The sequence below is a fragment of the Coregonus clupeaformis genome, unplaced genomic scaffold, assembly GCF_020615455.1.
Source record: "Coregonus clupeaformis isolate EN_2021a unplaced genomic scaffold, ASM2061545v1 scaf1009, whole genome shotgun sequence".
Classification (NCBI taxonomy): Eukaryota; Metazoa; Chordata; class Actinopteri; order Salmoniformes; family Salmonidae; genus Coregonus; species Coregonus clupeaformis.
Window position 1 is genome coordinate 140,668 of NW_025534463.1, and position 12,887 is coordinate 153,554.

Below are 12,887 nucleotides of genomic sequence, written 5' to 3' on the forward strand. Positions count from 1 at the left end.
TACATGTTCTGTTTACGTCCTTTACTTTCGTATCACATCAAAATAATTTCACAAATGCAAAATATACACTTACACTGTTTTAACCGTTTTTAATACAGTTGCAGCCGACAGTATTTTTCAGTGACAACACAGGTGCAATCCAAACAGCAAAATAAAGTTCAGAACCGGTTCGAACCCAAAAAAGTAACGGTTTATATCGTTCCTTTCTGTTACATTTTAAACTTCTGAAATCAATATTTTTTTTTATATACATTTAACACCACATTAAATGACTTCACCAATCAGTGTGGATAAAGCAGCTTGCTATGGACCGTTCCAGCTATAGTTGTTTACATGCATTGGACAGACAAGTGTAGGGCGCGAAATGTGACTGAAATTTTGCGGGTGGGGAGAGAGCGAGAAAGGATGGAGGAGAAGGTTTGGCTTGAAGCGCTGGGCATCTTGTTATGACATGCATTATCTGAAATAGGCCAGAGATACGGCAGTCAAAAGGGGGGCAAGCGAACGGAAGCGGAAGATGGCAGACAACAAAAAAATGAAGGGAAGTTGAACATATTATGAATAAATATGGAGTGGGGGGATTGCACAAGACTTCTGGAAGATCTGATGAAGGAGAAGATGGCGGACAAGAAAAAAAGTAGAAAAGTGGAATATGTTTTGAGTGAATATGGAATGGAGGATCACACAGAATGTTTGGAAGAGCTACAGAAGGGAAATGGAACATGACAATAGTGAGGATGAATTACATGTGGTGGCAGGTGCAGTGATGACCACCGAGAGGGAAGCGGTGTGGTGAGGAAGGTTGGCGTCAAGTGCAAAAAGAGGGATACATGCTCCAGTAGTTCAGAGATGGAACCTGACAAGAGTGAGGGATGAAGTACCTGCGGTGAGGATCGCTGAGTTCGAGCCTTGTCCCAATGATGAAAAGGATGATACTGGCCCAGTGGGAGTGAGATTTGTGGAGAGAATGGATCACTCTGGCTGACCCATATGTGGTGTCAAGTTGGGTGGAGAAGAGGTTGGGGACTGTTGAGTCGGTGAAAGTAACGCAAAGTGGACCCGTGATGATTTATTGTGTTTCTTCCATCCAGAGGAAGCGGGCGCTCCGGACCACGTGACAACGGACAAGAACTGTGACTTGCTTTGTTCTCCCGGAGCGGGGCGCCGTTGAAAGGAATGATAACGGGGGTGGCATTAAGTATTGAGGAGGATCAGCTGAAAGTGAAGATTCCTGGTGTCTGTGATACCCACCGTTTGGTGCGACGCAGACCCGGTGGAGAGCGTGGTGAAATGGAGAAGACATTGTCCTGCTGAGTTTTGATACAGAGTCTTTGCCTGACAAGGTCAAGTTAGGATGTGTCAGTTATCCCGTGAGAGATTTTGTTCGAAAATACTATTGTTTTAGGTGCCAAGCTTATGGTCATGTTGCAGCAGTGTGTAGGATGGATATTCCTAGATTCCTAAGTGTGCAGGAGGGCATGAGAGGAAGTAATGTGTATTATCGGTGGAGAAAAGTTGTGCGTGTTAGCTGTGGGGGTGCCCATGGGGCTGGAGATCGGAGGTGTCCGGTGAGAGAAAGGCAGGTTGAGGTTGCCAGGGTCAGAGTAGTACAGAAAGTGTTGTATGCTGAAGCAGTGAAGAGAGTGGTAGAGGAAGATGGTCGTGCGTTGCATTCTGGGAGATTCTAGGACAAGTAGAGCTCTCCTTCCTGGAGTGAATGGGAGTCAATTGGGTGCTAGCTCAAAAACCCAACATTAGTATGAATTTCGTCAACAAAAAGTACAACATTATAAACCTTTCAGAGATGTGAGATAATTAACCTGTTCTCTGTAATATCGTATAGCTTTGGAATAGCGACATTACGTACTTTCGAGGAAAATAGGTAGGTTTCTGGACTCATACCCGACTTTGAGAAGGGATGGCATGACGATTAGCTTAGCAACTGCGTGACGCCGCATGACAACATGAGGTTAATTTGTCCCTTATTTTAGTCACAATATTAAAACCTGTCTCTTGCAATCACGTTGCGCTTATGAAATTGAACGCAATTGGTAGACAGTCTGCTGGGTGAGGCGTTATACATTCCTCCATTCATTGGAAAATGGGATTCCAATCTCTTCCTTTCTCTAATATCTCTGATTAGGTCCAGCGAATTATACCTACGGAGGAGCGGCTTCTATGAAGGAACTTTGAATGACTTTGAACTTTTGAGAGTTGGCTTAACGTTGGACCAGAGCAACAAGCTTTGTGTGTGCCAGTAGCGGTTAGGTTGACCACATGACCCGGATTGTGCGGGACAGTCATGCATTTTGACCCTTTGTCCCGCAAAGAAACAATCATGTCCCACATTTTATCAACAAATTCAATTAAAATCACAATATTACAACCCATCTCTTGCATTCACGTTGCACTTATGAAAATATATATATCATAAGGATGTGGTAGCCTAAGCCTACTGGTGATGTTAAACACTTCTCCAATCGTTGTTGAGATCTGATATTCTGCGCAGCATCATTTCAACTTCAACATAATCTAATCACCTATGCTTAGTCTAATAGTGACAACTAAAAGACACCAAAAACGATTTTGTCCAATCAACTTAAGCTAAATATGGTGTGGCTGTCCATGGTACTGATTTCTGTGTGTGTGAGTTTGTTTGTTTGTTTGTGTGTGTGTGTGTGTGTGTGTGCATGCAAGTAGAAAAAACATGTTGACTCACCCTATGCCAATGCCATCCTCCTCTTACATGATGCCTAAACGGTCTATGACTCTGTCATACATTACACAGTTTTTGTTTTTGTTGTCCTAGGCTACCTGGCTATAATGCTTGCTCGCTAGCCTAACTTCCTTTCATGGGCAACGATGCGCCAGGCCACCTAGTAAACATTAATATACTACATGTTAAACTTCCATTCTCTCAGATCAGGGGCACAATGTATGAATTTATGGTTGGATCAGAATCGCCGTTATAATCATTGGCCAGTACGAAGAATTAGGTAAAACCACAAGTCCAAATCCCTACCCCATGACGTTTGGCATCTGATGTGATCGGTCTGAAGCTAAATCCAAACTGGCTTCCCTTGACAACTTTTTTGGTGCACTATGACCATTCACAGCTGAGATCACTCAGTTTAGCTCAACGCTGGTTGGCTATTATTTTATTTAAAAAATTATCAAGGGAGGCCAAATGCTTGCATCCTTGCAACAATGTTATACTCTATTTTGACCAGACAGCATCAGATAGATAGCTGTTTCGTTCGCTCGAATGCTTTCTCCGGTGAGATACATTCAGCCTCTTGTGAATTGAATAAACATTTATGAAACACAGAGAGATGAAAGATCAATTATTATAATATTTTTGGGGGAAGCCTGCTTCAAATCAAATCAAATATTATTTGCCACATGCGCCGAATACAACAGGTGTAGACCTTACAGTGAAATGCTTACTTACAAGCACTTAACCAACAATGCAGTTTTAAGAAAATAGAGTTAAGAAAAAAATAGATAAGTAAAAAATAAAAAGAACATAATTAAAGAGCAGCAGTAAAATAAAAAGAACAGTAGGGAGGCTATTTACAGTGGGTACCAGTACAGAGTCAATGTGCGGGGGCACCGGTTAGTCGAGGTAATATGTACATGTAGGTAGAGGTAAAGTGACTATGCATAGATAATAAACAGAGAGTAGCAGCAGCGTAAAAGAGGGGGAGAGGGGTTTGGGGAGGGGACAATGCAAATAGTCTTATGGCTTGGGGGTAGAAGCTATTAAGAAGCCTTTTGGACCTACACTTGGCGCTCCGGTACCGCTTGTCGTGCGGTAGCAGAGAGAACAGTCTATGACTAGGGTGGCTGGAGTCTTTGACAATTTTTAGGGCCTTCCTCTGACACCGCCTGGTATAGAGGTCCTGGATGGCGGGAAGCTTGGCCCCTGTGATGTACTGGGCCGTACGCACTACCCTCTGTAGTGCCTTGAGGTCGGAGGCCGAGCAGTTGCCATACCAGGCGGTGATGCAACCAGTCAGGATGCTCTCGATGGTGCAGCTGTATAACTTTTTGAGGATCTGAGGACCCATGCCAAATCTTTTCAGTCTCCTGATGGGGAATAGGCTTTGTCGTGCCTTCTTCACGACTGTCTTGGTGTGTTTGGACCATGATAGTTAGTTTGCTGATGTGGACACCAAGGAACTTGAAGCTCTCCACCTGTTCCAATACAGCCCGTCGATGAGAATGGGGGCGTGCTCAGGCCTCTTTTTTTTCCTGTAGTCCACAATCATCTCCTTTGTCTTGATCATATTGAGGGAGAGGTTGTTATCCTGGCACCACACGGCCAGGTCTCTGACCTCCTCCCTGTCTCATCATTGTCGGTGATCAGGCTTACCACTGTTGTGTCGTCGGCAAACTTAATGAAGGTGTTGTGCCTGGCCATGCAGTCATAGGTGAACAGGGAGTACAGGAGGGGACTGAGCACGCACCCCTGAGGGGCCCCCGTGTTGAGGATCAGTGTGGCAGATGTGTTGTTACCGACCCTTACCACCTGGGGGCGGGCCGTCAGGAAGTCCATGATTCAGTTGTAGAGGGAGGTGTTTAGTCCCAGGGTCCTTAGCTTAGTGATGAGCTTTGAGGGCACTATGGTGTTGAACGCTGTGCTGTAGTCAATGAATAGCATTCTCACGTAGGTGTTCCTCTTGTCCAGGTGGGAAAGGGCAGTGTGGAGTGCAATAGAGATTGCATCATCTGTGGATCTGTTGAGGCGGTATACAAATTGGAGTGGGTCTAGGGTTTCTGGGATAATGGTGTTGATGTGAGCCATGACCAGCCTTTCAAAGCACTTCATGGCTACAGACGTGAGTGCTACGGGGCGGTAGTCATTTAGGCAGGTTACTTTCACGTTCTTGGGCACAGGGACTATGTTCGTGTGCTTGAAACATGTAGACTCCTTAACAGCTTCTACCCCAAGCCATAAGACTGCTGAACAATTAATCAAATGGCTAACCGGAATATTTACATTGACACCCTTCCCCCGTTTGTTGTTACACTGCTGCTACTCGCTGTTTATTATCTACGCATAGTCACTTTACCCCTACCTACATATAAAAATTATCTCAATTACCTCAACTAACCTGCATGCCCGCACATTGACTCGCAACCCCTACCCCCTGTATATAGCCTCGTTATTGTTATTTTATTGTGTAATTTTTTAAACTTTATTTAGTAAATATTTTCTTCACTCTATTTTCTTAAAACTGCATTGTTGGTTAAGGGCTTGTAAGTAAGCATTTCACGGTAAGGTTGTATTGTAGCGTCATACCCAAGAAGACTCAATGCTGTAATCGCTGCCAAAGGTGCTTCAACAAAGTACTGAGCAAAGGGTCTGAATACTTACAGTTGAAGTCGGAAGTTTACATACACTTAGGTTGGAGTCATTAAAACTCATTTTTCAACCACTCCACAAATTTCTTGTTAACAAATTATAGCTTTGGCAAGTCGGATAGGACTTTTACTTTGTGCGTGACACAAGTAATTTTTCCAACAATTGTTTACTGTAAGTCGCTTTGGATAAAAGCGTCTGCTAAATGGCATACTATTATTATTATTATTATTATTATTTACAGACAGATTATTTCACTTATAATTCACTGTATCACAATTCCAGTTGGTCAGAAGTTTACATACACTAAGTTGACTGTGCCTTTAAACAGCTTGGATAAGTGTCTGCTAGATGACTAGTCATGTGTAATCCATAAATTAGGGCCAAATGAATTTATTTGAATTTACTGATTTCCTTATATGAACTGTAACTGAAATTGTTGCATGTTGTGTTTATATTTTTGGTCAGTGTATTTAGTCAGGCAATGTCCACATTATCCTCACATATTTTAGAATGTAATAACAATTTGAATATCAATGCATTGGCAAGGCCTAGAAAATGCATTATTCTTCAAGTGGTAATGGCCTACTTTTTTAAAAACACTTTTGCATGCTTTCTGGGGAGGGGGGTTCTATATTAGGCCCTATATGTACAATTATATAAATTATACAATTGTATAACATTGAGGTCCTTGGAAATTACAATGAAGTGCTTGAAAAAGTCCCTGAAAGTCCTTGAATTTGACTTGCCAATGTCTTTATGAACCCTGCGTAAAAGGATGTGTAGTCCTAGGCCTATGTTGTTGTAAAGTTGGAGTTATGGGCCAATTTGCATACATTCCTCTAAGTACACATGTGGAACTGAATGAAAATCCTTTTTATTTTTGTTTCAAACCATTTAGAAATGTTGATCCCAATGTCACACAGTAAATACTCTGAGTGGATTTCAGAGCAGATGATATTAACAAGCTACAGATTAGCCTACCTTTATTGTTTCCATCAGAGCACATTTATCATATGGTGTGCGCTGTTTAGTTTTGGCTGCATCATGAGAAAAAAACGTGACCATTCAGCACAATCATCCTCAAATCTCATAAGACATTACGTGGTGTTTTTGGTCTTACATAACGTTATAGTATGCTATTATATTCAGGCTGTTATGCAGAGTACTAATTAATCCTTCATTAAGTGATCTTGTGAGATTCATTGCTCCAGTAGCACTACGCCCCTGATTATACTCCGTTTTCTAAAATGACCACCAACCAGCTCCAGAATCATATTGGACAGGATTCACATGTCCATATCTCCATAAATAACTGGTCCATACAGCCCAATGATGGCTTAAACTGTTTGAGGGGGTCTGGAGAACAACATCAAATGGCCCAAGGATGCCATACAGTATATGTATCCTTTAAAATATTTTGTAGAAAAGTGGTGAGAAAGTGCCCCAAAATCTACCCAAATGGCTGATTCTTGAACATACTTTCATCCTAATTTTCAGTGTTTTATATTTAAACACTTAAAATGGTCAAATGGGTATTCCTTAAAGTCTACTAATTACAATGATATAAAATATGATATTCTGTACTTTGTCAATTTCAACAAATGTGACAAGAAACCTTCCCTGTACTTACTTCCCTGTACTTAAAATGTTGAAAATGGACATGAAGCCATTCCAATAGAACACTACCTTTTTGAATGGGAGGTATGGAACATGATACGAAAAGCCAATTTATGCTTGTTCCGGATTTGTGGTCCAGAGGCTCCGTACAGAGGGTGTGACGCAATTGTGGAGCCTCTAGAGGCTTGCGGAGGCCAAATTGAGCTCCGTAAGCTGATTATGTGCACCGCCCAAATTTTGTAACAATTCGAAGGGCTCCGCATAGCGCCGTATAGCTCTGCAATGACATGATTGGTTGACGGTAGGTGGGGGCGGTACATCCTGTATAAACACAAACCCACTTCCTTGACAACAAACATGGAGAACTTTAACGAAAGGCTATCAGAACAAGTTCACAAATAAAAAACATCTTTATGATACCTCGTGTAGGATTTCAAAGACACGAAAATGAGTTTGAACTCCTGGAAAGAGATTGGGGAGTTAATGGGGATAGATGCGGTAAAAAGGTCAATGGAATGCAGACCGTGGGGGATAGAAGGACGCTGGATTGACGCACATTCAAAAAATCTGATCTAACAAAGTGGATATTTGTGAAATCCATCATGATTTATGTATTGTAACAGGCCCACAATGTGGTTACTAAAATCTTATTTGGATATATTTGGCTGTTTTCGCTGCATAGCATTTAGAAGTTGTCCCTTTTCAGGTTTAGAAAAAGTTACTGCTAAACGCTAACTCCTATTCGTATAAAATGGTAGTATAGCTAGCATACAGATGGGGAGATTCGGGATGGAGATGCAGGTGGGAAAACGGTGCAGCCTTTTGGCTTATCAGTGAATGCTGTACGGCCACTGCAGATGTCGGATTGACCATGCAGAGCCTTTAAGGCTACCATTACTTATTATGCAAGCACTGTTTTGTTATATATCATTCTAATCCACAGATATCACACAATATTTTAAAATCATTAGGAGCATGCTGAAAATGTATCCTCTTAATTGAGGGATCAAAATATTCCCCCAAAATCTGTGATTTGGACAGCATTTTGGGCACATTTTTGGTCGTATTTTCAAACATCAACAAAAAAAAAACATGATCCGGCCGGCCGCGACCGGGAGACCCATGGGGCGGCGCACAATTGGCCCGTCGTCCAGGGTAGGGGAGGGAATGGCCGGCAGGGATGTAGCTCAGTTGGTAGAGCATGGTGTTTGCAACGCCAGGGTTGTGGGTTCGATTCCCACGGGGGGCTAGTATTAAAAATAATGTATGCAATCACTAACTGTAAGTCGCTCTTGATAAGAGCGTCTGCTAAAAAATGACAAAAAATTTTTTTTAAAATAAAACAGTACTCTGTAGGGTAGCACCATGGTGTAGCCAGAGGACAGCTAGCTTCCGTCCTCCTCTTGGTACATTGACTTCAATACAAAACCTAGGAGGCTCTTGGTTCTAGTACTGAAAGCATAAGCTGCAGCTATCTAGCAGTGCATAAAAAAGTGGTGAGTAGTTGATTCAAAGAGAGAGAAAGAAAACAGTTGAACAGTGTTCAACAAATTAATTTCTTCAAAAATGATGGAGAAGCAAGAGAGAGAGATTGTCATTTTTTTTCTGTTTCACTTACTTAGCTAGCAAATGCAGCTGGCTAGTTTAGTTACTCAAACAGAGGGATGCTATGTTAGCTAGATGGCTATGACTATCCAACACAACATTGGAACTCTTCCAAGTCAAGGTAAGCTTTTGATTTTATTAATTTATTACCACCGGGGCCCGCCGGACTAACTGCTTACACTGTAACGTTACTACATGATTGTAGCGGGTTTCCTAACGCATTAGTTATATTAGCTATGTTGATTAGGACGTTACTTTAGCTAAGATGGGGCAACGATGTCGGCTGTGTGTAGCAGTTATGACATGGTTTGGAACGTTTTTATCGCCTGGTCACATACAGCTGATGTGTTGTTCATTGAAGTCCACAAACGAAGGGAAAAGGTGAGAGGAGGAGAGTGCATAGAGGCTAGAATGAATACAACGTGGCTGCTCTGAAAGTGAACTCTGTTTATGCGTGATCAGGGTGTATTCATTCAGCCGATTCTGTTGAAAAACATTTCTTAAACGGAAGCAAACAAAACAGGGATAAAAATACCTGAATTTGTCCAATAGAAACTCTTGTTTGCAACTGTTGGACTAATGATTACACCCTAGATAAGCTAGATGCAGGCAAGAGTGTGCAAGGTGGTATTGAATGTGTCACTGTCTGTCCATGTGTAACTGTCTGTCACCTCAAATTTTTATCTCGACCTGTGTGCACCTACGTTGTAAACTTTCATTCATAGGTTGTAGCAACCTCATGATGGGTATAGGGAAAATTTGAGTATCATGTAGTAGCCTAAACCTTTCGATGTTATATTGAACTGGGTGAATGGAATATGAATGACAGTCATTCAACATGCTGTAATAGAAATAAGGCCATGCTCATAAAAATAAATAAATAAATTGTCCTCCATCATAAACAGCACTGACCACCACTGTTTTTTACATAGCTGCTGGAATATGATCAAAATGACCTCAATATGACCCCTATTAAGGTCTTAAGAGTACTTTATGATCAGAATTATTGTCTACCTGTCGGGTTTATTTAGTGGGTAAATAACATTACAAAGTCATTTTTATATTGTTTGGAATGATTTTACCCTATTTTCTAACAGGAAATCTGGATGGCAGCCATTTTATTAAGATGGCCACCCTGGTTGAATGACAGGCTTCCCAGACTGGCTCCAATCTTTAGCTAATGTTCCAAAAGGTATCTAGTGTTAGAGTACCAAGTTTGATACATGTGTCATAAAATGGAACAATTATTTAACCTATCCCTGGACTATGTTGTCAATTAGGCGCTAAAGCTAGTTAACACCCCGGCCATCCTACAATCCAAACTAGATGCCCTCAATCTCACACAAACTATCAACGAACCTACCAGGTACAACCCTAAATCCGAAAACATGGGCACCCTCATAGATATCATCCTGACTAACTTACCCTCTAAATACACCTCCGCTGTCTTCAACCAGGATCTCAGCGATCACTGCCTTATTGCCTGCGTCCGTAACGGGTCCGCGGTCAAACGACCATCCCTCATCACTGTCAAACGCTCCCAAAATTTTTTTAGCAAGCAGGCCTTCCTAATTGACCTGGCCCAGGTATCCTGGATGGATATCGATCTCATTCCATCAGTAGAGGATGCCTGGTTGTTCTTTAAAAGTAATTTCCTCTCAATCTTAAATAAGCATGCCCCATTCAAAAAATACAGAACTAAGAACAGATACAGTGGGGAAAAAAAGTATTTAGTCAGCCACCAATTGTGCAAGTTCTCCCACTTAAAAAGATGAGAGAGGCCTGTAATTTTCATCATAGGTACACGTCAACTATGACAGACAAAACGAGAAATTTTTCTCCAGAAAATCACATTGTAGGATTTTTAATGAATTTATTTGCAAATTATGGTGGAAAATAAATATTTGGTCAATAACAAAAGTTTCTCAATACTTTGTTATATACCCTTTGTTGGCAATGACACAGGTCAAACGTTTTCTGTAAGTCTTCACAAGGTTTTCACACACTGTTGCTGGTATTTTGGCCCATTCCTCCATGCAGATCTCCTCTAGAGCAGTGATGTTTTGGGGCTGTGGCTGGGCAACAAGGACTTTCAACTCCCTCTAAAGATTTTCTATGGGGTTGAAATCTGGAGACTGGCTAGGCCACTCCAGGACCTTGAAATGCTTCTTACGAAGCCACTCCTTCGTTTGCCGGGCGGTGTGTTTGGGATCATTGTCATGCTGAAAGACCCAGCCACGTTTCATCTTCAATGCCCTTGCTGATGGAAGGAGGTTTTCACTCAAAATCTCACGATACATGGCCCCATTCATTCTTTCCTTTACACGGATCAGTCGTCCTGGTCCATTTGCAGAAAAACAGCCCCAAAGCATTATGTTTCCACCCCCATGCTTCACAGTAGGAATGGTGTTCTTTGGATGCAACTCAGCATTCTTTGTCCTCCAAACACGACGAGTTGAGTTTTTACCAAAAAGTTATATTTTGGTTTCATCTGACCATATGACATTCTCCCAATCCTCTTCTGGATCATCCAAATGCACTCTAGCAAACTTCAGACGGGCCTGGACATGTACTGGCTTAAGCAGGGGGACACATCTGGCACTGCAGGATTTGAGTCCCTGGCGGCGTGGTGTGTTACTGATGGTAGGCTTTGTTACTTTGGTCCCAGCTCTCTGCAGGTCATTCACTAGGTCCCCCCGTGTGGTTCTGGGATTTTTGCTCACCGTTCTTTTGATCATTTTGACCCCACGGGGTGAGATCTTGCATGGAGCCCCAGATCGAGGGAGATTATCAGTGTTCTTGTATGTCTTCCATTTCCTAATAATTGCTCCCACAGTTGATTTCTTCAAACCAAGCTGCTTACCTGTTGCAGATTCAGTCTTCCCAGCTTGGTGCAGGTCTACAGTTTTGTTTCTGGTGTCCTTTTACAGCTCTTTGGTCTTGGCCATAGTGGAGTTTGGAGTGTGACTGTTTGAGTTTGTGGACAGGTGTCTTTTATACTGATAACAAGTTCAAACAGTTGCCATTAATACAGGTAACGAGTGGAGGACAGAGGAGCCTCTTAAAGAAGAAGTTACAGGTCTGTGAGAGCCAGAAATCTTGCTTGTTTGTAGGTGACCAAATACTTATTTTCCACCATAATTTGCAAATAAATTCATAAAAAATTCTACAATGTGATTTTCTGGAAAAAAAATCTCATTTTGTCTGTCATAGTTGACGTGTACCTATGATGAAAATTACAGGCCTCTCTCATCTTTTTAAGTGGGAGAACTTGCACAATTGGTGGCTGACTAAATACTTTTTTTCCCCCACTGTATAGCCCCTGGTTCTCCTCAGACTTGACTGTCCTTGACCAGCACAAAAACATCCTGTGGCGTACTGCATTAGCATCGAATAGCCCCCGCGATATGCAACTTTTCAGGGAAGTTAGGAACCAATATACACAAGCAGTTAGGAAAGAAAAGGCTAGCTTTTTCAAACAGAAATGTGCATCCTGTAGCACTAACTCCAAAAAGTTTTGGGACACTGTAAAGTCCATGGAGAATAAGAGCACCTCCTCCCAGCTGTCCACTGCACTGAGGCTAGGAAACACTATCACCACCGATAAATCTACAATAATCGAGAATTTCAACAAGCATTTTGCTACGGCTGGCCATGCTTTTCACCTGGCTACCACTGCCCCGGCCACCAGCTCTGCACCCTCTGCTGCAACTTGTCCATGCCCCCCCCGCTTCTCCTTCACACAAATTCAGACAGCTGATGTTCTGAAAGAGCTGCAAAATCTGGACCCCTACAAATCATCTGGGCTAGAAATTGTCGCAACCTCTATTACTAGCCTGTTCAACCTCTCTTTCGTAACATCTGAGATCCCCAGAGATTGGAAAGCTGCCGCGGTCATCCCCCTCTTCAAAGGGGGTGACACTCTAGATCAAACTGTTACAGACCTATATCCATCCTGCCCTGCCTTCGAACGTTTTTGAAAGCCAAGTTAACAAACAGATCACCCGACCATTTCGAATCCCAACGTACCTTCTCCGCTATGCAATCCGGTTTCCGAGCTGGTCATGGGTTCACCTCAGCCACGCTCAAGGTCCTAAACGATATTATAACCGCAATCGATTATAGACAGTACTGTGCAGCAGTCTTCATCGACCTGGCCAAGGCTTTCGACTCAACCACCGCATTCTTATTGGCAGACTAAATAGCCTTGGTTTCTCAAATGACTGCCTCGCCTGGTTTACCAACTACTTCTCAGATAGAGTTCAATGTGTCAAATCAGAGGGCCTGTTGTCAGGAC